Below are 25717 nucleotides of genomic sequence, written 5' to 3'. Positions count from 1 at the left end.
TCAAGTTATAGAGTTACACAGAGCCAATTTATTCAGTCAGAAAGCAGAGGAACAATTTGTTATAGCTAGAGTTACTGCAACTTTAAATATTTAGAGGTAAAGCAAATGTGCAATTTGAGAAATTACAAAAATATTCTGTAAAAAACAGGAAATTTAAGCAAGCCTTGAAAACCCCAGGCAAAATATCTGCAAAAGCATATTCCAGAATGAATCTGTAACCTTAGATTATAAACGAATGACACTTGAAGAGAACATCTGAATACCACTGGATATACTGTAGACCAAGCAGCAAGACATTTAGGAAAAAACAAAGCATGACATTAAAATAAACACGAAATGCAAATTAAGGGATTCGCAGATTGAGGAATAGATTCTCTCTCTCTACCCCTGAAGTTCAGAACCCACCCAGGTGACATGTGGCCCCACTACACAGCAGATCAGGTGGAGAGGTTAGTTAGAAATTCCTATATCACTCCAATCTGTACTCAAATGAACCTCATTAAAGCTTAGATCACAAAGTACAGTTTGGAGTGTCAAGAACTGAATTGTATCTCAAGCATCACCTGAAGTTCAATTGAAAATGAAAGAGACGCGTAGATTGAAAAGTGTATAAAACTGATGTAATACTGGAGATCCAACTAGCATCACTGTAATGCTGGAAGAGTAGAGGCAGAATGTCAAACCCAGGTAGTGGCTCCTGTCTTTAGGTTATCTGAACCTCAAGACAAAGTAGCGATCCGCATTGTTAAAAGGCCTGAGCTGCCTGGCAACATGGCAACTTGTTTTCTTTCTATAGGCGGCGGAGGACACTGGCTTCCAGAAGAAGACATGATCGGATTCATGATCATTAGAGCTGGTGATGGAAGGCCACCACGAGAACCCAGTGACCAGGCAATGCTTAGAGCCTAGACACTTAACAGCAGAGTCCCTCACTACATACAAGCAGTACGGTACACTGTTCTCACCTGTGAACTTTACCACACAGTCAAACCCACAGGAGGCTAATATTTACAGTAACTTCTGATGCAAATATACAGTAATTTAAAGGAGAGACATTGCCAAAAGACCCAAACAGGCTGAGAAGGTGACAATTTGCTCCAATTTATTAGCTGTAGTACACACAGACAACCAACAGCTGCTGAGTAAGAGGTACTGAAAACCACAGCCATTCCACTGCGTACACTTGTTACTCAGGTATTTGCATTACTGAAGCATCTTTCAGAGGTGTGATCTCATGTAATTGCAGCACGAAGGCTGCAAAATAAAACTGAACTGCTACAGTATGACCAAGAAAACCTGTGAGAGATAGTATAGATTTAACTCTCTACAGGTTCCTCCAAATATCCAAAGACATCCTGGTAGGTTACTGACTTCTGGGAAAAGTGTGTGTGTCTGGGTTTGTGTGTGCTCCATGATGGACTGGCGTCCTGTCCAGGGTGTATCCCACCTTGCACCCATTGCTCACCGGGCTAGGCTCCAGCTCCCCCGTGACACTTTACAGGATGAAAAGCTTAGGAAATGGAAGGAAGCAGAGAAACCTACCTCATAAATCAAACTGTTCACATTATATAATGTTTTAATCTGCAACATATAAAAAAATGACAAAACCATACACATGATTCTTTCATGGTACCTACTCTATGTCGGCACACGATTTTGGGATTTATTATTTTATAATCACAGAGAATGAGTAAGCAGTTCTTTGTTTAGGTGTTTTTTATAACTCAATCCTGGCAAAAGTTATTTTAACCTAAATCACAACAGATTAATAGATTCTGATCTTTTTCTTTCTTGTCCATGAAAACTATAGATTACCATAAAACTGTACAAGGAGCTGTTAATATGGACTGACATTTATACACAGGACACTTTAGTTATTGTTGCAAATGTTGCTCTTTGATTTGGCATTTGTGATTACTAATGTCTTAAAATTGTGTCCGGTGGGCTGAATGGGAGTTACTTTGCATTTCAGAACGAAAACAATGTGGGTCACACAACCAATCCATCAGTAAAAGTACTAAATGAAACCGACTGTCCAAACCACTAAATCTAAATGTAATACTTAAATTTACTTGAAATATGGCCAGCATTGTCTCTGATTTTATTTATTCTGTTTTGAAATATTACATTTCCCATTTTAAAAAGACTAAATAAGTGTCACTCTGAGTGTACTTTGTCACAGTATGGGGTGTTGTTTTATTCTTGGCTGTAATCAATTAAGGCTGATTTAGTCTGAATTATTTAGAGGAGATTGATGATTTTGCCACTTAAAATAAACAGCAGGTTAGCTTTTTATTGGCATTTTACAGATTGTTCTAATCTTTTGGGGAGTAAATAAGAACCTAATTACCACAAAGAATGAATTTTCAAATCTAGTTAGCATGAGTATTTTCAAACATTTTTTCCAGAGTGCACTTATTAAATGAAATTATCCATGTAGTTAGTCTGTTACTATTTAGTTATTTAAGTGCCAAGTATTTGTAAATTAAATTCTATTTAATAATTTATATCTGTTGATACCTTTTCCTCAAATTTTCAAATAAAATACTTTAAAAAATTCTCCTGAGTGCAACAATCTGTTAGTATACTTGATAATTCTTCTAAAACAATGTTTTGGAAAGATCACACCTGCAATAAATCACATTGCCAATTTGACAACATTTAACCCAGACTAACACCCATACTTTAATTACCAAAATGCCATTCTAAATCAATGATTACCATGGAAAAATATTTTTATAATTCTAGTTTACAATTATTTACACTACTGTCCGGATTTATTCATATCACTGATCATTTTCTGCTGTTATGTCCATTATTAAGACATTTAAGGCTCCGCACATAGTGGTCACGCTGTCAGGAAGTGGGCATTCCAGTCAAAGTATACATCAGAGCTGACAAAGGAATGGTAAACTGCACAGAAAATAAATGATCTCGACTGGCCATTTCAATTTCCAGACTTCAAGCCCATTGAACACTGGTGATTCTAACTCAAGACTGAAATTCACTTATGGAAACCAAAGAATCTGAAGGACCTAGAGCATTCTACAGTACATGCAGACTAATCACATACTGTACATCCCCTCCGAAGTGCCAGAGCCGCATAGCACACTAGAGTGGAATCCCTGCCAGAGGAGTAATTAAAAAACACCAACTAAATTGGTGTTAATTTAAGATTACTGTACTATATATCATTTTTAAAATTAAATTCAAGCAAATAACATTATCCAGTTTGTAAAGCTCTCTGTTATTTGATGTTAATTGTTTTTATTTCATCAGGTGAGTGAATACAGGGTATTGTATATACTGTATGTAAGAGCACATGAAGGGGAAATTCATAAGACATGTAATGTTCACAAAATAATTGTTACAACTATTCAGAAAGAAATCAGCATGAATTTATATTTTAATAGTATCTTGTCTCCTACCCCCAGCTACATTTCAATTTGAAGAAGAAAGACTGTTTCTTAAATTTTATAGCACGTACTGTACTGTATTTATTTTAGAAGTTTCAGCTGGATAGAAGTAAACAAACGCTATGTACTCTAAGTCCTCTGGTCACAGTGCTTTCTTCAACAAATCATAATTCTGTTCAAGAATGAGATGTTTAAATTGGATAAAACTACCTCCATGACATTTGCAAGATAAATGTCCGTATGGTCAAGTGAGATTTTCATCTCAAACTGTTGTGTTTCTTTCAAATATTCAAAGCCACAGGCAGACTGAAATGAGCAAATCTCATTTCACCAATCCACTTAACGGTTTTCAGGTTGCCCGAACTTCAAAACCACTTACAAGAAAAACACTGATTTTAAAAATTGTGGTAACGTATTACCTCAATACCTCATATTACATATGCAGTCCACTCAAGCACAAAATACTGGTCTGCAAGTGCAGACACAATCAGATCTGCATCCCAATAGGTCTTCCATATCCTAAATGAGCTAATATCTGCTATGCTTCTTGAGGAGTACATATTTTTCCCTTCTTTGCGCTTAAAGTTTAATTCACTTTTCAAGATTTACCGCATCTAGGTCAATTGCTCACTTGATAGAGCATAGAAAATTCTTAAGGCAGCTCAAAGCTGTTCAATATTGGATTTGGCAAAAAAAACGTTTTGAAAAAAGTTATTTTCTAAAAAGCTGCTGTATATCTTTTGTGTGTATTGTCATATTTTACAATTGAGGTGTAAAGTAAAGTACCATAAATAAGCCTCCAGATGAAGGTAACCTGAAGTCTGGATAAAAAACACAACAGTTTAAAAAAGCAAAATTTGATTATAGCCCAACACCTGCATTGAAGCTGGGAGTTCAATTCATGTGTACATTTAAATATAAAAAGTTGAGATGTCTGCCATTTTCACACACCAATGCAATATAGAAACATCGTGCTATAAATGTTTTTTTTTATTTATCTTAACATATACCGTATTCATATAACTGTAATGGTTTCATTAGTGGAAAGCACTTTTACTGTAGAAGCAATAAAAGCAAAACCACCACTATAGTATCTACAGTATATTATTGAAAGGATATAATGTTATACTATCGATCTTACAGTATAAATATAAAAAGACATCACCATCACCAAAGCAGCTCATTTCAAACTTTGGAAACCTGTAGACATCTAAACTAAATTTATTTCCTAAAACCTTCAAATATATTCCATCCATCTGTAAAACATAATTGACCACATCCTCAACAACTGGCATGACTGACATTGATAAAACAATGGTTTCTGAAACATGCCAAGATATGGTAACTTTCATATGAAGAAGAGGAATTCCTTAAGTGGTGCATTTCAATATCCCATCGAAGTGATGAAAAGTCATAGTAATCCAAATGTTCAGATGAAACAATGTGCATGGGCATTTTAGCACAGAAAAACATTAAATTATTTGATGTCTCAATAAATCTCATGCGGTGTATTGTGTTTCCCATAAGGTTAAAAACACATCATATGCAATTGAAAAGTTTTGTTTAAATGTATAATGCATTTCTTATTAAGTAACACAGTTTTACAACAATCTAAAATCCCAAAACATTTACATTTCCCTGCTCTCTGCTCAAAGCTGAGCTGAATGTGTAAAAAACCTCCAAAATACCTTGCTTTGCTTTACAATGTTGACTCTTTGGAATTACAACACTGACACAGGCTCATTCATTTTTCAAACACACACAGCAGGAAGGAGAATGTATTCCTGAAGTCAACCAGAAACAAAAACAAAAGAGACAGACTTCTTTCTTCCAGTTCTCTTTGACCTAAGGTATGAACGTGTCAAATTTTGACTTTGATTTCTCACTTAGGCTGGTAAAAGGCCCCCTTGGTAAAATATCAACAAATAAAATGTAAAAGGTAGACATGAGGTATTTCTGATTCACTATCAGTTTACATGAAAAGCATTTTCCAGTGTTTAGTTAATATCCTTGGTTATAAAACAAAAACTATTTTATCTCATAGCAAGAAATTAAATTTAAGATGAACTCTGTCAAAAGTTCTATAAAGACATTTCCCAGATGGAAAGTTTTTAAGTATTGCCTACATTAATACATTTCTAATATATTTTTGAAAACTATTTGTTGAATTGATGAATGTTCATGTTTTATATTGAACTAATAATTTACCACGCTGCATAAAATGCAACAGACAAATGTTCCAGTTGTAGAGTATGTGAAGGATTGCATATTATGCACAATTTAAGGATATGTGTTGCTACATTAATGCCAAAGATATGGCTGTTTTACCGAATTACATGCAAAGCACCATTCATTATTTAATACTTGGTTTGCAATAATCATTTTAGAACAATAAAACAAATATGATGTTGTAAAAAGGTTATAGTAGATATTGCAACATTTGGAAGGCATATAAATGTTAGAAGAGTGAAAACAGGAACTGTTATTAGCACACAAATCAGGAAGTAAAAAAGGAAAAACTGACTTATAAGCCATATTTTGATTAATAATCTAAAGTATAAGAATAAAATGTAAGCAGTGTTTGGAAGAGACCAGAAATGCATGTACTGTATAATACTGAGAAAAACCTTGGCATTATTGAGGAAGTTGACTGATGCTTTTCCAATTCCATTGAAAAAGAAAGAGATGGAACTTACCTTCCTCTTGGTGTATTGGGGTTGTTAAACCTTCTACTTGTTGCCTCTGACAGACTGCTCCTTTTTGAAGTGTGGAGTCTATTTCTACCTCGGTGTAGACTTGCAACTACTATCAAAGCGTGGCTTTCAAACGGCAGGATGTTGTCTTAACAGTCCAGGACCCATAATCATGAGACCATTCACTGGTGCTCACTACTGCTATTCCCAGGAATAAGATTATGGCCAATGTAGGAGACAAAGCCATTTCTATTTTGAAATACCTAAGCCAGAATCCAAGCTGACAGGGAACAATACGTGGAAATGATAAAAAACACATCAGTCTCCAGTCTGTATTTAATGAGGATCCACAGTACCAGTGTGTTGTGGAGAACTTGAAGTAGCCTCAAAGGGTTTGTGTTTGTGCAGGACGTCCATTGATTATTACACGGAAACAGAAAGGTATTTTCCAAGGAAAGCAGAGAGGTTGTACTCAATCCAGGTAGCATTCAAATAAATTTAGCCTTAGACGTAGGTTATCAAGAACCATGAGATATATTATTACTTGTATGCTGATACCTACAATAAGCTGGTTTTCTTTGCCTTTTGTCATCATATTAGCCAGTTTTTTAATTAAATGCATTCTATAGTGCCACAGCATACTAAAATGCAAAGAACAGATTTTCTAACAAATGCACAATAAAGACTTTTCTAATTTTTGTGATTTTCAAGCAAGTGAAAGTTCAGTCTGCAGCAGCTGTTTAAACTCTTTTCTTTTCATACTGACTGGGAAAGTAAGTGTTCAGATGGCTACACCTTTGTCAAACAAGATCCACTTTTATAATTTAATTTGCAATAAAGTAGTAATTCATGCTACACCAGCTCATGAAAGGTATTTTTCCTGTTGGTGGTGCAAAGGTTCTTCAGGGTGAAAGGTGATGGCTGTCCTTATCTTGAAAGTCCTGGGTTTACTGCTTGGGCCTCCCACAACCGATGTTCTTAAAACATAGAAAAAGAAAAAATAGTGAATATTGTTGAAGAATCGATGTACAGTACAGTATGCTGTTTGCACCCTATTAGCCCTGTAAAATAACACTCTATCATAAGGATACTGTCTCTTTTGTACAGATACTGCAATAATTCACACCATCCTTTAAAAAAATAAATATACTCAAAACAACAAATCTTTTCTTCGAGTATGGTACAGATGAGTAAGAATGTTATTTTTAAGAATCAGTATCTACAGACAGTATTTTTTTTCTTTTTTGCATTTTAGTGTTCTTTGGAATTACAGAGAATTCACTAACATGCAAATCTATTAATATTTATATACTATGTTGTAGCTTACAGCTTTTAGAATTGAAAGTTAAATTAGAGTTAGGGAGCTACAGTTTCATTGCTTGATTCTGGAATATAATAATGTACTTAAAGCTGTTAATGTATTCAAAAGATTAACAGGTTATTTCATGTGGTGCACAGACTTTTTTTGAGACATTACCCTCCAGATATTCTATGGAATTTGCTGAACACAGTTTTGTGGGATCTTATTCATTTTCATTCACGTTCCCTGACCAATTTACATGTCCCCAAAAGATTTAAAGGATTATCCATGAATTCACAAGATGAAAAACTACGTAGATTATTTTTTCTCCCTTAAAGCTCAAATTATGGTAATATTAGTGTGATGTTATGAAATAAAGAAACTAAACTTTATTATCCAGTTGCAGACACTCTCTTCTTAACATTTGTAAAGTAATTAAAAATATAAACTCCGTAAATCTGATTTCAAAGAAAACAAAACATTCACCTTTATGTTTAAATAGAATGATATTTTATGTTAAAGTAGAGTGGTTATCACTGTAAGGCCTTTGCTTTTTAATAATTTGATAAAGGTGTAGACTCATGCTGGGTGTTTTACTAATTTCTCTCCCTATCTGTCACCCAGCTATCAGTATGTATTGCCTGTTTTTATTTGATGAATACCCTTTGGTTTCCTATGAAAACATACAGTACAAAAAATACTGCATAACAAAAAGTGAATAACAAAATGGAAATTAAATTTGACAATTTTTTCAACCCATCATGGTGAATTTATAGAGTGTTGTGGCTTTTAGAAGATACTGTTACAATTCCATTGGACTGTGTTTTGGTGGATTCATTTAAAAATAAAAAATGTAAAACAAATATACTAGTCTTTTAAAAAATCCTACTAAAGACACTAATTTATTCAAGAAGACAGCAAACTCCTTTATTCTAGTTCTTTCAATACTTAACTTTTGCACTGCTATCTAAGACTGTTGAATATTCAAAGTAATCCAGTTACATAATGTGCTAATAAACTCAATTAGAATTAAGCTTTTATAAATGAAGCATATTACTTTTTGTGCAGAGCTTTTATGTCTTCTTTTGGCAGACATCTAAGTTTATTCAGTCTTTCATTTCATTCATTCACAAAAGCACCTCAATGTCACATTATCTTCAAAAGGGAGCCTTGATCTAACAAATATTACAATGATTCATCTGTGCAATGCAAAATCTGTTGTAGAAGTCAAATATTGTAATTAGGTTAAATAAATAGTCTATTACTACAAGATGCTTTTTGTTCAAAGTTTAATATGATGAGATATGCTCAGAAATACTGTAAATATTATTTTTAACATGTTCATATTAAATTTATATTACTATTTATATTCTTAACTGAAAATAATTAGATATACTGTAGAAACAAGGATACCAGTCTCTTTTGTACCACATCACAAGTCTATTAGGAACATTATTATTCTCAATAAGTGTAATCAAAATTAAAAATGAAATCTTTACACAAGAAGCAATGTTCAAAATCCAGGCAAAAAAACTAAAGACATACAGTATGCCAGTAATGAATCTCTGCTAACGTTCTTTAAGCTTATTGACAATAACATATAAATGGCCTTTACTAGCTAGGTTTATTATCTTTGAAATGATAGGTCTGTGTGCCTTCCTGCAGTATTATTTCCGGCACAATTCTGTAAATCTGTCAGCAGCATGAGTAAATTCAAACCTTGCCGAAATCTCATTTGCCTGAGGAGCTCCTGGGTCCAGCTCACACGGCCCGAGAATGAGAGTGGTGAGAGTAAATCCTACCTGTCTGGAATACAGTGCTCTTTCATGCAGAAAACCCAGAGATTGGACTGGCCACAAAAAAGAAACACATCTTTGCAAGAAATCCACAGCTCATCAGTAGCATCTTACTCACAAGAAGGGACAGATTCGTAACCAAGTGGCAATCTCAAAAGAGCTACTACAAGACAAAAGATTAAACTAGTCTAATGAGGCCTTCAAAATCTTGGAATCGGTGAAATTCCGATTAAGGAGACATATACAGTAACTATAACACTAATTTTTGAAAATGAGTAGATGCCAGAAAAATAAACCAATATCCTATTTCTGTGTATATTCCCTATACAGTATATACTGTATGTTCAGTGAAAACGAGATTTCAGAATAGTCTAGACTGTAATATTTCAGGAGACCTTCCTACTGTAATGACATTTGGTAACTTTTCATAACTATTAACCCATTGCTAGGCTAAAACATAATTTTCTTTCACTTATCTAACCTAAACTGCTTGCATTTGCCAAATATGTCATTGGCTTTTTATATTTCTAAAATCAGTGACAGCCACCTGGTACAAGAGTGTCAAATCAGTTTATTTCACCTTGCACAGGCAAATGATGCCTATAACCACAAACATTTTCATCTATTAAGAGTGTCTTGGCATCTTAGTGTGATAAAAGAAAATGTAAAAAGAGCTACCTTACTAATAAACATGCAGTGATTGGATATGATTATAAAGCACAGCCCTATGTGGACACGATAGAGTTTGTAGGTTAGTTTTGACTGATCATATTTTTAATGATATAAACCAAGCAATTAGTCATAGGATTCTTTGTAAGCATACACCTTATCTAAATAAATTAAAACATAGAAAAGTGAGAAAAAAACAGAACAAAATAGGTACTTATCCACAAGTCTGATGGTCTTCATTAATATATTCATGCTGAGAGGTATCATTGTTAACATTATCTCATTAGTGTTGTTTAAAGCAGGCTAATCCCTGAAAAGAGGAAAAACCGTGCAACACAGAACTAATTGACTGAATTAAAAAATCTGTTATTTTCTCTGTCTGCCGGGGCAAAGGTAGCCTCCTATACAGCTTGAAAGACATATCTGTAGCACTGAAATCCTCAAATTATTTGAATCTCACAGATGAGGTCATGCATTTGAGAGAAACTGTTGGATGTGTTTCATGAGTATATCTCATGGTCACGAAAGGTCTTTAGTACTGTCAAAAACTGCAAGGACAGAGAGACACTACTATAAATTTCAGAAAGCCCTGACAGTATTTTAATCTAATAATCACTTCCTCTGCACGAAGATCCTGAGGCTATGCTCACTACAATATCTAGAATTCATACTAAAACCAAGGCAAAGAATCAAGGTCACAAAGATGTTGCCAGTAAAAGAACTCATTATCAATCAGTAACGTAGACGTATAAACGTAGACGTAGACAGGGAACAATCATCAGGGGCTCCTAGAATATGATCTTGCTCGAGTGTAAATGTGTCCTGTTATCCATGTCCGAATGTGGGCTATGTAATTGGCTAGATAAGATTCATAATTCCCCAAGCCTGGTCTTTGCAAGAGCAGCTAAGTCTGGTGGAGTAATAATACAGATTCTTCTGAAGGACACCATGGAGCTTCCAGCATATCAAATAATGTGCCTCTTTCACAGTGGGCATAATGACAGTAATTGTTGCCCCTGACAATCTGTGAACAGGATAAAGGGAAACTCTGTAATCTTGAGAAGAGGTGATTATAATGCAACTTTATGGAGGTATTTAAAATTCTGAATGGTGTGGACGAAGTCAATCCACTGAAAGTGAAACTAGAACCTAAGGTAACTAGAAACTAAGGTAGAGTGCATTTAAGACTGAAAGCCAGAAGCATTTATTAATGGAAAGATTTGATGGGGTCTGGAGCAAGCTGCTGTGCCATGCAGTTGGAACCAATTTCCTGGGATTCAACCAAGAAATGGCAGGACAAAATCTTTAGATCAATGAGCAATCAATTGAGCAAGGTGCACTGAATAATCTCTTAGACCCAAAGATCTCATGCAGATGCTTTTCTGAAACAAGCCAGGGTGTGGGCTTTAACAACACGGTGCACCTTGTTCAATACTCCCACAACCCTTTCGCAAAGAAGTGCTCCCTGTTCTCAGTTTTAATTGTTAATCCATGTAGTTTCCCCTTTCGTCCTCTGGTTTGTATTTTACTGTTGATTCTGAACAGGTCCACTGGATTGACTTTCACAGTTCCTGTGAGGATTTTGTGTATTCCGTTCAAGACTGAAAACGTTCTGTTTTTTATGAGTGTAGGATATCACATTCAGTCACGAACAATTAATCAAATAATTTTGATTAAAACATTTTCATTCTAAAACATACATGCATGAATAGAGTGGAAACTTTTTTAGATGCTCAGAACATAATACTCATTACATAGCTGTATACTGTATATATAATTTTTTCCAACATAACACAAATTAAAACGGAGAAAAGACAAGACAACCAAAATTGCTCATGACTTTTACCCCATAGGCTCACCATGTGGTAATTACAACTTAAGAGATCTCAATGATTCCACAACAAGCTTGAGATTCTCTTAATTATACTAATGTTAAGGTGCTTTCTGAAACATTTTTTTACGTGTGATAGGTGATTATATTGAACCCAACTGAACTACAGGTTCAAAAGCTTGATTAGGCAAATGTAATCATGAGCAATCTCAGGTAAACTGTTACTGGGCAGTTTTTCACCTTTTCATCTCACTTCCTCACCTTCTGCTATTTAATTAGACTTGCCAGAATACCTGATTACGTTTTTTGTCCTTTTTGGCTTTAGCTTTAGTGTTTTTCTATAGTGTACACACAGTGCAGCCTAGTGTTGCAGTTAAACACTTCTCAGATTATTTCACTCTAGAGTAATTAACAGAAAAGCAATAGCACCCAAAAGGTTTGAGTTTTTCATACTATTAGGTACATTCTTTGGTTATTCAAAAGCTGTTCTCTTCACAAGTTATTTAAAAGCCATGCTTTGCATGAAGCCCTATCTGTCTGTGAAACAATGATGATGTTGAAAAGAAAACTTCAAAAGTTAAAGACTTATGTAATGAAAGTCATTACGATTCTAATGTTACAGTAGTGAAATATGCTTGTTCTCTTTTGAAAACCTTGTTTAGACCAATAAGCAAAAAAAAACTGAAAACACAAAAACACAAAAACCCTTATAGGGGTACAGCAATGATGTGTAAAGGAGTCAGTTTTGGATCTAAAACAATGACATGTTGTACATTTACATTAATCTATCTATATAGTTGTTTGACTAATATGGAAAAAGGAAAGGAATTATGTGTTTTTATTTTCTCATGGGGGACATTTGGATCATAAATCTTTCTCTTTGGAGTCTGTGCTTGTCTATCACCTACAGTTTGCTAATTTTTGAGGAAAAGCTAAATTCTTTGAAGAATTAATCTCAGTTTAAATCAGTATACTGCTCTAAAACTTTGATCCTTGGGTTTAAACATGGCTGATATCTCAGAAGATATGAGTTCTCCTAGAAGCAGATCCAAAGCACTCCTTACTTCAGAGACTATTATGGTAACAAGCATGTAAATATTTGGCAGCTGGCAGGGTTAAGTATCTTGGTAATTCACTGTTTGTGAATGGAATTGAGGTCAGGGGCTGAACACCCCGTTTCCTTTTCAAAACATTGAAAGCCTGACAGTTTAGGCTGACAGTGTTATATCGGAGCGATCGTAAGTGTTTAGCATCAAGCATGCCTTCAAACCACTGGCTTTTTAGTGAGTTCAGTGTGATACTGTATGTTGAAACTATTAAACTCTTTGAGCAATAGCATACTGTATGGGAGAAATCAGGATGTTCTGAATAAGCATTTGCTAAGGCTCATATGAAAGCACATGGAGATTTTTCTAGGTGTTTGCTTGAAGGTTACTTTGTGTCAGTCAATGTGCAATTAACAATCACTTAAGACCTAGGGAAACCACTTAATCTTTATCTAGTCACAGTTTTCTGATTTTTTTTCTGATTTCTGGTTTTATACAGATTATCTCCTCCCTGTTTTTCTAAAACACAATATGACCAAGCTGATAATCCATTCAAAAGGAAACAATCACTGAAAATTTATAGTTGCTTAAACAAACAAATGTTACAGCTTGGATTTTTTTTTTTAACACAACACATCCCAAAATGTTAAAATTGCCATCTTCATACAAATTAAAAAATGCAGCAATAAAAATGTCTGACATTCCTTTTGTTTTATTCATGAATATTTATAAAGGTATATAAACATATACTATATACAGAAATGTGTATGTATACGCTGCATGTATTTTTTCTCAGATTCATTTGGTTATTAAAAAACTTCATCATGGGGTATGATTTTTATGTCTATAGAAGTAATGAAAAATAATTACAACTCTTCAAGCATTACTCAATTACTTTAAAATATTATCTCAGAATGAAAAATATCAAATCAGCTAGCTGTTACAGCATGTTTACTAATGTGAATTTGAACTTTCAAAAATGTGACTACAGTATAAGGGCTTTGTTCCTTAACAATGACTTGACCTTGCCAAGAAACAAAAGACCTTAATCCCCCATATTTACTTAGATTAATTGTAAGGAGCAAAGCAATTTAAAGTTAATAAACAGGAAAATACCTGCAGTAAACATTTATTGGAAAGCGTCAAGCTTGTGATAACTTTGGGGTTAAACCATGAAACCTAACCATTGATATAGATTTGAAATTTAAGATTTAATCAGATTTAAAAACCTTTTTCTGACAGAAATCCATCCACCTGTTTTCTAGAAGCTTCTTCCAATTGAGGTGGTGCCGGAGCCTATTCTGGCAAGCAATGGGTGCAAGGCAGGGCACGCTCTGGACAGGACGTCCATCTATCGCAGGGCAGGCACGCACAGACACAAAAACAGACACGCACTCCAACCAGGACGTTAACCTACTGGTATGCCTTTGCAGAAAACCCACATGAACCTGGTGAGAACATGCAAACTCCATACAGACAGCCCCCCCAGGAATTGCTCCAAGAGCCCCAGCGCTGTGAGGCAGCAAAGCTTATCACGGCGAAGGAGCAAGTACAGGTTAATTCCCTGCTGAAAAGAGAAGAAGAGAAACACAGCGTTTCAGCTGTGGAGCCTCCTTCGGGTTTCACACCTTCTTCCACACGTTTCTTTTCTTCTCTTTCCAGCTGGAATAAACCTGTACTTGCTCCTCTGCAGCCCACGCCAGCTGACGCAGCTCCCACCCCTGTGCCGTGCTGCTCTAATAGAAAAGCATGACAAAGCTACAGGAGTCTTTTTTTTTTTTACTGGTGTCCAGTGGAACATAATAACAGCACAGTGTCCGACACCACGACGCGGTGAAGGAGTTTCAGAGTTTTAATATTAATAATTGCACCAGGAATGAACAGACCCGTCCAGTCAGGCACAACACATTTATTTAGGTTTCTGGAAATTTAAAAAGATAATAGTAATTAAAGGCGTTGTATTTCACTGCAATGCGACATTTGCCATTATATTTACTTTTTAAACTGATGAAAACTATTCTCATTACTTGCTCATGTAAAAAAACTCCAAATTCAAACAAGTTTATCCATTACCGCCTCTTTGTTTCTTTTGTATATCCTCAACTTTGTTTGTTTTATATCCTCCCGTTTGTTTGTTATTTTTCTGTTCACCTTTGTTTTTTCTAAATATCCTATTTTGGTTTATAATTAAAAGAGAGGCTTAAATTAAGTAAATAAATAAACAACAAAAAAAGAAACCTTACCAAAGTAAATTAATATATTTCCACAATATATTTGACATTTAGACGGATAGCTTACCTGTAAATTTACTAATTTGATCATTTCAGCTGCTGCATTTCATCGCACTGCGACCTTTCAGCCGTTATATCTGCTTTTTAAATTGACGCCCGCGTGCTCGGGCAAAGAGCAGCCTCGCTCGCGCCACCTGCTGGCCGCTCGGCACAACAGCAGCAAAACAGCAGTCGACGCGCACATACAGTACAGTACAGTAACAACCACAATTTAAAATAAACAAATTCATGCAAACTAAACACGACAATTAAAAAAAATGGACTTTGGCCGTGTGCATTTCACTCTTCCCCTCAATTTAACGCGTCGCCTGACATTTATCAGTCCAGAATTTTTCTATTAGGGATGTTTTTAGACCCTGTCACCTTGACTACGCTTTCCAGCCTGCTCTGACACAGTCATTTTCCACTCTTTGTCCGCATTTTCTCTGAGCTGACATTAATAACACGTTCTCTTCGCACATGCAGTACGTACTAACATACTCACGGTGGCGCTCAGCACTGTAAACAGTGTAAAGGTGGCGGCACTTACAAACATTTTGAATGTTCTCCGCGTAGCCAAGGTCCCAAGACTTCCAGAAGCTCGGACGATAGACACGGGGTTGTTTTACCCTCGGAACACCTTTCACCTTTAAGGGTCTCGGCTTACGGCAGAGAGTTGGCCCAAGGTTTCATACTGTAGATCACCATACCCGGTGGACACTGTCACTGTGACAGTTCGGCCACAGAGGGGACGCAGACCGTCTCCTTCTCAATCGAGAAGACCAGCTGCTTCTCAATCGGGACACCGCCGTTCGCTTTAAAGTATGGCAAGTATGGCGAACGAGGTGGCTCGTTTAAGAATGATGCAAACGAGGGAATTCCTTCCGATGTCACCACGCAGAAAACATTTTAAATTTAAACTAGTCCCCCAGGCCTACATTGTAAAACTCAAGCGAGGATTTTCAAATCATTCAGTCGGTCCAAGAATGAGATGTTAAAAAAAGGAAAAAACCCAACCTCAGCTCTAACTGGCGCTTGATATACAGGGCCCAGTTTTGACTGGTTTTGGCAACCTGGTTGCATGTGCAAGGGCAACACACGATGTTGCTCGCTTAGCACAGGAGGAAGAGGCCTGTCCCAAAAGCGTGAGTCTGAACAAGACCGTGTGCTATTAAAAATGCCCTTTTACAAAACCATTTACCACCGATTTCGAGCATTCAACAGTTATGAAAGAGAGAGGAAAAACTGCTGACAACGTGGTGTCATTTGCGATCTACAGCAATGTTAGGGAAACACTGTCACTTTTTAAATCCAGAGAAAAGAGCAGCTGAGCCCAGATGAGAATGAGCCCTTACTGTGGAGAGATGGAAGAAAGGAAACATACGGTACAGAACATCACCTACTCACAGCAAAAAGTGTCAGTGTGTCGTCATCATCATCATCAAAATCCCTGATGAGTTTTGATCTTTGGTGCATCATTTGACTATCAAAGTTATTAAGATTGCCATTTTTGTATGTTAGTTTTGCTCTTTTCAGTTTTCTTAAAAATGACTACTATAATTATTGGTAACTGTTATGCATGTATAATGTGTGACAATATGCACTTAACAGGATTTGTGCCATTATCAAATGTATTTCTAGGGGAAAGGTTCATGAGCCCATACCTAAAGGATCGTGCGGACCCCCGTCACAACTTGTGCTACTGTATACCCTTGATGCTTCACCCTGACATCAAACCTGATAATCATCTACACCAACCAGGGATGCACAGCGCAACTTATACATTTAATGGTTTAAGTAAGATATTGGCTGGTACAAAACCCAGTGATAATCTGCACAAAAATAAAGACCATTGCATCTACACACGAGACACATTTTATATACCTTATAATACTCACTGTACCACATCTGATATTTCTGTGTTATTATCTTAGGAGACACCCCTGTTCACAGTGACTGATCCCTTACAGCTACAAAAAAACACGCAAGATTATCATCAGGCAAATGACAATCTTTTTAATACAAGGAGCACTGACATTTTACTGAAAAGACATGAGCTAGGCAAGTAAACTCATTATCCTGATTAACACCGGCTCTCAACAGACATGGTACTGTAAAAGATAAAGGGCAGCAGTGTTTTTGCCCACTGTTATGGAGTTTTGTGGGATTCTGGCCTATTCCTCTCGCAGTGAGCACGTGCCTTTTCACTGGTATCTGGGCCCTATACGCCACAAATCATCCCAGCTCATCCCACAGATGCTCAACGGGTATCGTGGCTGGTGAGCTGGGCATCAGCTACATAACCCATCTGGTTACACTCTCACCGGGCAGGAAAGCCGTTGTTACTGCGAGTTGAACGACGACACCCGTTGTTCTGCCGCAACGTTTTCACATGCAGAGGGACCCAGGGGGGAAGGCATCAAGCGAGGTCCCAGGTTCTGCTTGGTGCAGCACCACGCCGTCAATTCAACAAGCATCACTAGAAGTCTGGGGAATCCCCGCTGGGTTTGACAGTGATCGTGCACCCGTGCCCAGAGCGTCATCTCCCGATCAATTGATCTCTTGTAGCATACCATTCTGCTTGTCGGCTCCACACTCCACAGACAGCCATCAGGGCTGTGAACACAAAGCCCCTTCACTTGCGACTGAAGAGCCTGCACCACTGGCAAGTCTACCTGGGGTGTTGCTCATATCATAGGCACAAAGCCACTGTTTTCCTAAAAGGCACAGCACTTGACTCAAGAAGGTACTGTCACCAGATTCGCTTTCAATTCAGTCTGTTTGAGGTCTCTAGTGCAACAATTTAATTTTTTTTTCCAAGAGTAAAATTAAACAGGAGTTTAAATACAGAAAGGGGCATACAATATTAAATAATATTCAATTTATGACTGTAATTCTAATAAGAATAAATACTATAGTAAAAAAAATGACTGTCATTAAGGAAATACCAGCACTTGAAGAATGCTTTAACAGTTTGATTAACATAATTATTTTGCACCTTAAAAAACAAAATACTAACTGCTATTTCCAGAAAGCAGAAACGTGCTAACTTCTGGAGCAATTCATTTTATCATCTTGATTAGAAGTTTATGCCAGATGGTGCTGCTCAAGAGAGGGTCTGAGTCTTATCACCATTTCAATAAATCTTATGTTATCTCTTGGCGCAGTTTAACAAATCACTTTAAACAAAGATGCAAGCAGCAATATCTTCATACATATAATTTAACATTTAAAAGTTAAAATGCAATTTTTCCCTCCTAACAGCAGATTTGTATAAGGTTTCTTTTCTAGTAATTGGTTATAATTTGGGTGAATATAAATGTTACTGTAAAAAAAAGCATCACATCCCTGCATGGTTTTCACATTTTGTTGCTTTAAAACTTGTATTCATGACACTCTGAAGTAGCAATTAATGTATTATTCACAACCTCCTCAAAACATTCAAAGCAAAAAAACAAAAAGAAGTAAACAGATAATTAATATGAATGAAAAAAGGAAAAGTCATGATTGCACATGTATTCATACATTTTCCTGTTGCAAAGCTAAGATAATTTAGGTGCACAAAATTACCTCAATGAGTCACACGGTTCACATGATTTCAGAATAAATACACCTATCACTGAAGGTCCCTTAGTCAGGTAGTGAATTACAAGCACAAACTCAACCATAAAGAAAAAGTGCTTTCAAAACAACTGAGAGAAGTTGTATAAAGGTTCTGATTAGGAGAAAGATCAAGCATAAAAACATTTCTCATTTTCTTTGTGACTATGACAAAATTCATGAGAAAGAAGTGAAGGACACTCAGACACTGCCTAGTTCTGGCTGTCTCTCCAAACTGAGCAGCCAGGTGGAAGCTGGTTAATGATGGCATTGATAGGCCACTGGTGATTTTGATGAAAGAGTTACAGAGGTGAGCGAGGGAGATGGGAGTCACTGGGAAGGGTCAATTGTATCCTGGTTACTACTAAGGAGGCGTGTATGAAATGGAAAAAGAAAACATCTCAGGTCCCACATCGGATAAGCAAAACTGCAAATGTATCAAATGTTTCTATGGTAACTTTTTTTTACCTAAATGAAAAAATGAAGCACAAGTCAACACTATTCCTACTGTCACGCAAGGTTTCAGTTCTGCTTCTCATCAGCAGGGACGGGAAAGCTTTTGTAGATCAATGTAAACATAGATGGAGCATAGCACTGGCAAGTCTTAGATGAAAACCTGATTCAGATCTAAAACTGGCACACGAACTCACATTTCAGCATGACCATGATGCAGAATATAGAAGGTATACTGGAGTGGTTTAAGAACAAGAAAGCGAGTGTCCTTGTTGAGCTCAGTCAAAATCCTGACATGAATCCTATCGAGATTCTGTGGAAAGACTGTGTACAGAATCAGTAAAGACTAGAGCCACAAATTGCTGAATAAAACAAAGTTAAAGTTTAAAGTAAGTAGATTATTAAGAAAAACGTGCATCATTTCTTTAATTTCACAAAATGAGAAGGGTGTAAACATTTTTGAAAGGTACTATGACTTGAATATCCATTCAGCATTTGAAGGCATTTGAATAGTGGACGGCATTTGAAACACTTCTTTGAAAATAATATAAAGAAATATTAGCAAAAAGGAAAGCATTAACATTAATGGCAAAACCTTAAGAACATTTAAAACTCTGTCCCATCTAATAAATTAATAAGACAACATGTTTTTATCCCCTCTTTTTGCCCCAGTTTGGAACATTTTCAACGATGTATAATCCTACACTTCACCGATCCCACATGACAGCACAAGGGAGACCCCTAATGTGTCAGGGGAGATGTTGGCACACAGACCCCCTGCTTTTAGCACTTCACATACAGAACCGACCAGCCAACACTGGAAAGACCAACCCAGCTGCAGAAGACAACACAGTGCAGCAGGGGCCCTGCACAGTGAAGGATCCATGCAGCTGAGACGCAGCGACCCGTCTTAGCTTTCTGATTATCCCCACCCCACCAGGTCACACCCTGCATCCAGGCTTCCACTTGCCTTCCTATAAATCTCCTGCTGCACTCCGAAGCCCCCAAGAGCCTGTGCTCTTTAATCAGCCCTTCATATACGATGAAACACACCAATGCTTCTCATTCGCTGCACCTCAAACCTTCAGGCATCTACTAAAATATAAAATGAACGGCTAGGTTTAAAAAGAAATGAAATCTCTTAAGTCTAATAATACTACTGTATATAGTACAGTATGTAGCAAAACGTCTAAGCTGGATTCTTAAAAAATGTTATGATAAGTAACAATTAATCAAAATGATACCTGAACTGATTACTTTGTTTAAGCAAAGATAATGAAGCCAGAGAAAGTCGATTAGCTTGAAGTATGATTGCTTATCAGAAAGGGTAACAGAAGCTGCAGTCATTTCTGAAGGTGATGTGTAGGTAATAGGCCTTCGAAACAATTCAACTGATAAGACAAATGAAGCAGGCTCCTACCATTTTTCTTCCGAAGTTGCACTACTGGCCTTTTCCTTTGCGATATTTTTCTTTTAATGCTGATATGCAATGGTGCCCTCCAGAAAGACTTCCTGCTCTCTTAAAACGCTTCTATCAGGAGGTGAAACCATGAAAGGACAGAATAAATGCAGCGTTGCACTAAATATGTCAGAGATCTATAGCATCAACAATATATTTTCTATTATATACCCTCCCAATTGGGAACTGCCTCTTATGTCTTTAGACTTCATCCCACACCAACAACCCCACACCCCCACGAGGAGCATGAGGAAGCACTGACAGGCTCCTGCAACCTGCACACCAACCGAGTTATTCATCTTTTGAAAAGCTACAAGCTCTGCCCGAAAAGATGTAAAGGGAGTTCAGCTCCTATCTAAGGAGAGGAACATCCCTCACTTTAGGGTACTGCAAGTCTGCTTTTGTCAGGGAATTTGTACTGTAGGGGTTGTAGTTTTTCTGGCAGCCAAGTTGAGCCCTGGACAACTAATTGCAACCCTACCCCCAGCTGTGCTGCTCCTTGGGGAATCCTGATCGATGTCAGTGGCAACATCACCCAGGTCTGAACTTGCGATACCTTTACAGCTTGGTGCATTTTCATCATTGCATTAATAGAATGTTAAGTAGAATGCGAAGGGTAAAATTAGTGTTTGGATTGTGTGGATACATTTATTTTAAAACTTCTTTCATCTTTGCTTTAATCACATCTGTCTGTTTCTTTGGGAAAACAATAGCCAGGACGTTTTTAAACACTTCAAAAAGCACAGGCAGACATCCATTTATGAATAATTGTTAAGCAAAAAGGATGAAAAAGTAAAAACTCATGAATGGAAAACAATTAGCACAAAACCATTTTCATTTTAAGAAATCTCATCTTATTGTACATATATACAGTTACAGTATTACTCAGGTGTAAATGAGGAAGACAATTCAAGAGAGAAAAAAAGTGGGCTTATACTATATGGGTATAAAAACAAAAAGAAAAAATAAGAGTCTCAAAGAAAAGCCACTTTCTTTGGTAATATGAAACCATGCTTTGTAAAACACTAGTCTGTTCCGAAGTGAAGTTCTTTTACATTGTATGTGTTGCTTTTATATCTAAGTGTATGCTGCTGCGTTTCCATCATATAATAATTCCTTACACTTCTATAGCACTTTTCTGGACTCTCCAATCAAAGTGTTTTACAGGTAATAGATGCTCCCCTCCACCATCACCAATGTGCTGCACCCACCTGGATGATAGACATCACTATTTCTTCATATTGGAATCAAGTACAGCATGCCCCCTTTTGTGTCCTAAGCATCGGTTACTTTCTTGAAGGCACTTAATTTTTAAATCTTTTTTTATTAAAGATGGAATAGTTCAAGTATAGCAAGACCTCTGTTGCTAAACTGATTCAGCCACAAGTCAAATAGAGGGATTTACGGTTTGGTAAGAAAAAGGTTATAATCAGTTACAACCATGGAAGTACACTATAGTCATAAACAATGTTCTGTAAGTTGTGCAATTCTTACATCATTAATGATGATAACAAATACAAGTTAGTTAAGAATGGTCAATGCAATTTACAGTACTATGATCTTTTAAAACGAAGTTATAGTTTGATTCCTTCAGACCTTAAACTATGTCAAGATTATTCTGCCCTGCATTCTAAATGTATATTTTTTATTTTTGGTTGAAAGTTCACAGACAGCTCATTGACTGCTCAGCCAAGCATAAGATTAATCATGGGTGTTGTACAAAGGTTTAAATGTTATTTAAAGAATTGTCACAGTGGAAAAAGTTGGCTTAACCCAGCTGTGACTATCAAGAACGTTCATTGGAGAGAAGGGCAATCATAATAATATAATAATATAGCTCATAAGCCTGGTGATATTATGATGAATTAATCAAAAGTGACAAAACTAGAGACAATATTAATAAAAATTAAGTTTGAGGAGTAAGAGATGATTACTCATCACTGCTCTAACCGAAGAGCAATATAACTTTAAATTAAGTCAAAGTCACCAACAGTTTAAATGATAAAGGAAAGTTGAACAAGCACACCCCATTCCATCTCCTAATACCTAATGTTTAGATAGGCTTCCACAGTTCTGGCCACAGGATTCAATCTAATCTGAGCTGCCACCCCACCCCTCCCCTCCAAAAAAGTCCACATTTTTCCAAAACCGTGTCGAAAATAATTTGAGTTTAATATGCTGTACCAGCTCTCGAGATGGGATTTTAGAGGAGTCTAATACAGACGGGTCACGAGGCTAAGTTAACACGGCTGTTTTATAATAGGGTCCTATCCTGTGCAGAACATCATTAGCCAAAGGTGTATCTAAATGCATGACTTGAGACAGGAGGCACAGAAACGAGGTGATGAATAGGGAGTGCAGGCTGAGGTATGGGAGAAGACATGAGCAAGAAGCTGACTGAGGTACTGTAGGACAGGAATATGGCAGCAACACCCTGTCAAAGCCCCACAGCACAGAACACAAGGCTCCTCTGTTAATGTACTCCCTGCCCAGGGAGGACTGTGAATGTGTGTTCCTCATGCGTGTTGGAGTTCAAATAATTATTTATGAGAAATGACTGTGCGCCGTCCAATGCTGCCACGATTGCAGTATAGGATTTTTAGAATTGTTCAAGTCAGGATACATTCTGCAATCTGTAACTCATTCTGTTACACAATGTTTTGTGTTCTTATTTCATCAGGGGTATGAGTAAATCTGGAGGGCGCTGAATGTCATTCAAAGAGAGTCATTAATTATGAAACAAGCCCGGCAACCAGCTGCTATTGCAACACTAATGTTAGATTTACTAAAAATTTCATGATTGTAAGTGTATTATGCATGAGAGTTGCCTTTAAAAAAATGTTTTAAAACTAAGATGTCAATAAAATGTTACAGTACATCTTTATAAGCTACACAAGTCCTCTCAACAAGGGGGGTTTGAATAAGACGTACAAAGCTGTTTTTTCATGTCTCAAGGTATCTGTCCCATTTGAATATTTTTTGATCACACTTCCAAACAAGTAGTTGTCAGGAGATACTGCAACTCTCAGGAGAATGACAAATACATATTTATCTTGTGATTCCCCTCAAACATTTGAAAGTAGGGCTCAATCATCCAAGGCTTGCCCTCAGAAATCATTGATTAATCATAGAATTTTTCTCTCAACACAGACTGCACTTGAGAAATTACCTCGGCACGATGTATTAATTGGCTGAGTGAAGCTTGGGCATGATTTTTCTGTGAGTGTTTCCTTAATGTTCCTGTCTTGTGTAATACACGTGGCTGTTCAAACCCTGAAATTTAGTTCAGATTGGAAACACTCGTTAAATAAGATGCTTGAAGTAAAAACATCCATCCACCCATCTGTTTTCTAACTGCTTCTTCCAATTCAGGGTCCCAGGGAAGCCACAGTCTACCCCGGCAAGCAAGGGACACAAGGCCAGTCCACTGCAGGGCACACACAGACATACAGTACAAGCAGGACATAAACACACTCACACCAGGGCCAGTTTTTCCGAAGCCAATTAAGCTAGCAGTAGGTCTTTGGACTGTGGAAGGAAAGCAGAGGAAATGGAGTTCACCCAGATGAACATGGCAAAAACATACAAAACCCACACAGACGGCACCCCTGCTGTGGAAATGAACTCAGGGCATCAATGCTGCAAAGCAGCGATGCTGACCACTGTGCCACCTTGCTGCCCTAAATGTGCATCTTGTTCTACATAGTTAGAAAACGTATGTTAAATATGACATGAACCTGTTCATGTGTTAATACTGTACGTATCAAGATAATCTCTCCAGAGCTGCTTGACTGGGGTAATTTAAAGGTCACTGCCAGAGTACTCTTGCAAGAGAGTATTATTCTTAATGACTAGATTGCAGATGCTTCTCAAAATCGCACAGACTAAATCCAACTTACTGTTGTAAATAAGGGTATATTACTCACTGCACTTGAACACAATCAGATACTCTTGTACAACCTGGCACTTAAGAGTTTCATTAGAGTCCATTTTTTAATTTATTAGAGTGCTATTTCACAGATAATTACCTAAATGCTATTTTAATTGCATTGTCACATGAAGTTCTTTTAAAGTACCAGATCTGCATACCAAGATCCTGCTGCAGTTTTTTTTTTCTACTCTTCTTCCTTTGGAGTCATTGGCAATTCTATCAACAGGTTGCCTAAGAGTCATTTCTACATGCGCAGAGTATAATCACTCAGAACTGCTCAGCAGCAAAAACTATAACCGCCCTAATATATACCATGGGCTTAACCGTCTCCTATTTATGATCAGCATCCCAATTATCTTTCCTGTCGAATATCTAATGATATAAGATGCATATTCTATATGCTCTAATCCATCTCTCAGAACCTTCTGTTGTGAAATACATTCTTTTCTATTGCCAGAACTGCAGCTTCATTAGAAGAATTGAATTCACTGGCTGACAGACTAAGTTAAAGATGGTGCCAGTTAGATGTGTTATCCTCTTTCTTTTTCTGCATGCTCTCAGTATTGTGGTAGTTTGCATGGATAGACAGATCAGATGCAGCCTTTAAGTGTCATTTTAAATAAAGGAAAGACTTGCCTTTGTAGTTTTTACAAATGCAGCAGCACTCTAGATAATTCTCAAGTATAAATGAAAGACAGTAATGGTGCCATGATCCCGGTAGGTTTTATTTATTTATGGGCTTTTCAGCTTTCATTTCATGACGTGTATAATGCATGTTTCTTTCCTTTTGCTTTTTGACAATTTCGACAAGGGTGGTTTTGATGTAAAATGAGAAGTAGTGCTCTGCAGATTAACTGCATATACCCGTTTCAGTTTTTTCAAATGTTCAGGTCTGTTCGTATGATGCGTAAAAAAGCTGTTTCAGATCAAAATAAAGAAAGAAGTTAATGCCAGAAGCAAAAAGTCACAGCAGATGATGAGAAAAATAAAATTGTATACCCTAACACTGTTCTTTTAAGCCATGCACAAAATGTTGCTTAAGGTTCCACCGATTTTAAAACTTGAATGAACTTAGCAGTTCTACAAAACAATAAACAATCAACGACTATTTCATTTGAATGTTCCAATTTATAGGTCTTCCTTTATCTTAAGCAATTTTTACTCTTTCTAGTTCAATGAAATGAAAACAGGACACACTTAACTGAAGTTAAGAAAATGAAACATCTCATATTCGCCACTATGGAGTGTCTTCA

General features: G+C 36.8%; 1 protein-coding gene and 1 long non-coding RNA gene across 4 annotated transcripts in view; one reads left to right on the top strand and one right to left on the bottom strand.

Annotated features, from left to right (window-relative positions):
* Positions 1-25717, top strand: part of opcml (opioid binding protein/cell adhesion molecule-like) — a 583482-nt gene that overhangs the window by 306811 nt on the left and 250954 nt on the right. The window lies entirely within an intron of this gene.
* The window catches only part of LOC148641027 (uncharacterized), a 595511-nt gene that overhangs the window by 341888 nt on the left and 227906 nt on the right, over positions 1-25717 (bottom strand). For 2 of the 3 annotated variants that reach the window (XR_015930171.1, XR_015930170.1), the window contains one exon: positions 6113-7086. This is a non-coding gene — a long non-coding RNA (uncharacterized LOC148641027). Of the gene's footprint in view, positions 1-6112; positions 7087-15049; positions 15144-25717 lie in introns of those variants that run through there. The other variant, XR_015930172.1, reaches the window with a different exon arrangement.

Source organism: Lepisosteus platostomus, chromosome 25 (assembly GCF_059453375.1).
Source record: "Lepisosteus platostomus isolate fLepPlt1 chromosome 25, fLepPlt1.hap1, whole genome shotgun sequence".
Taxonomy (NCBI): Eukaryota; Metazoa; Chordata; class Actinopteri; order Semionotiformes; family Lepisosteidae; genus Lepisosteus; species Lepisosteus platostomus.
Note: the sequence above shows the minus strand (reverse complement) of the source record. Positions and strands in the feature narration are given on the sequence as shown.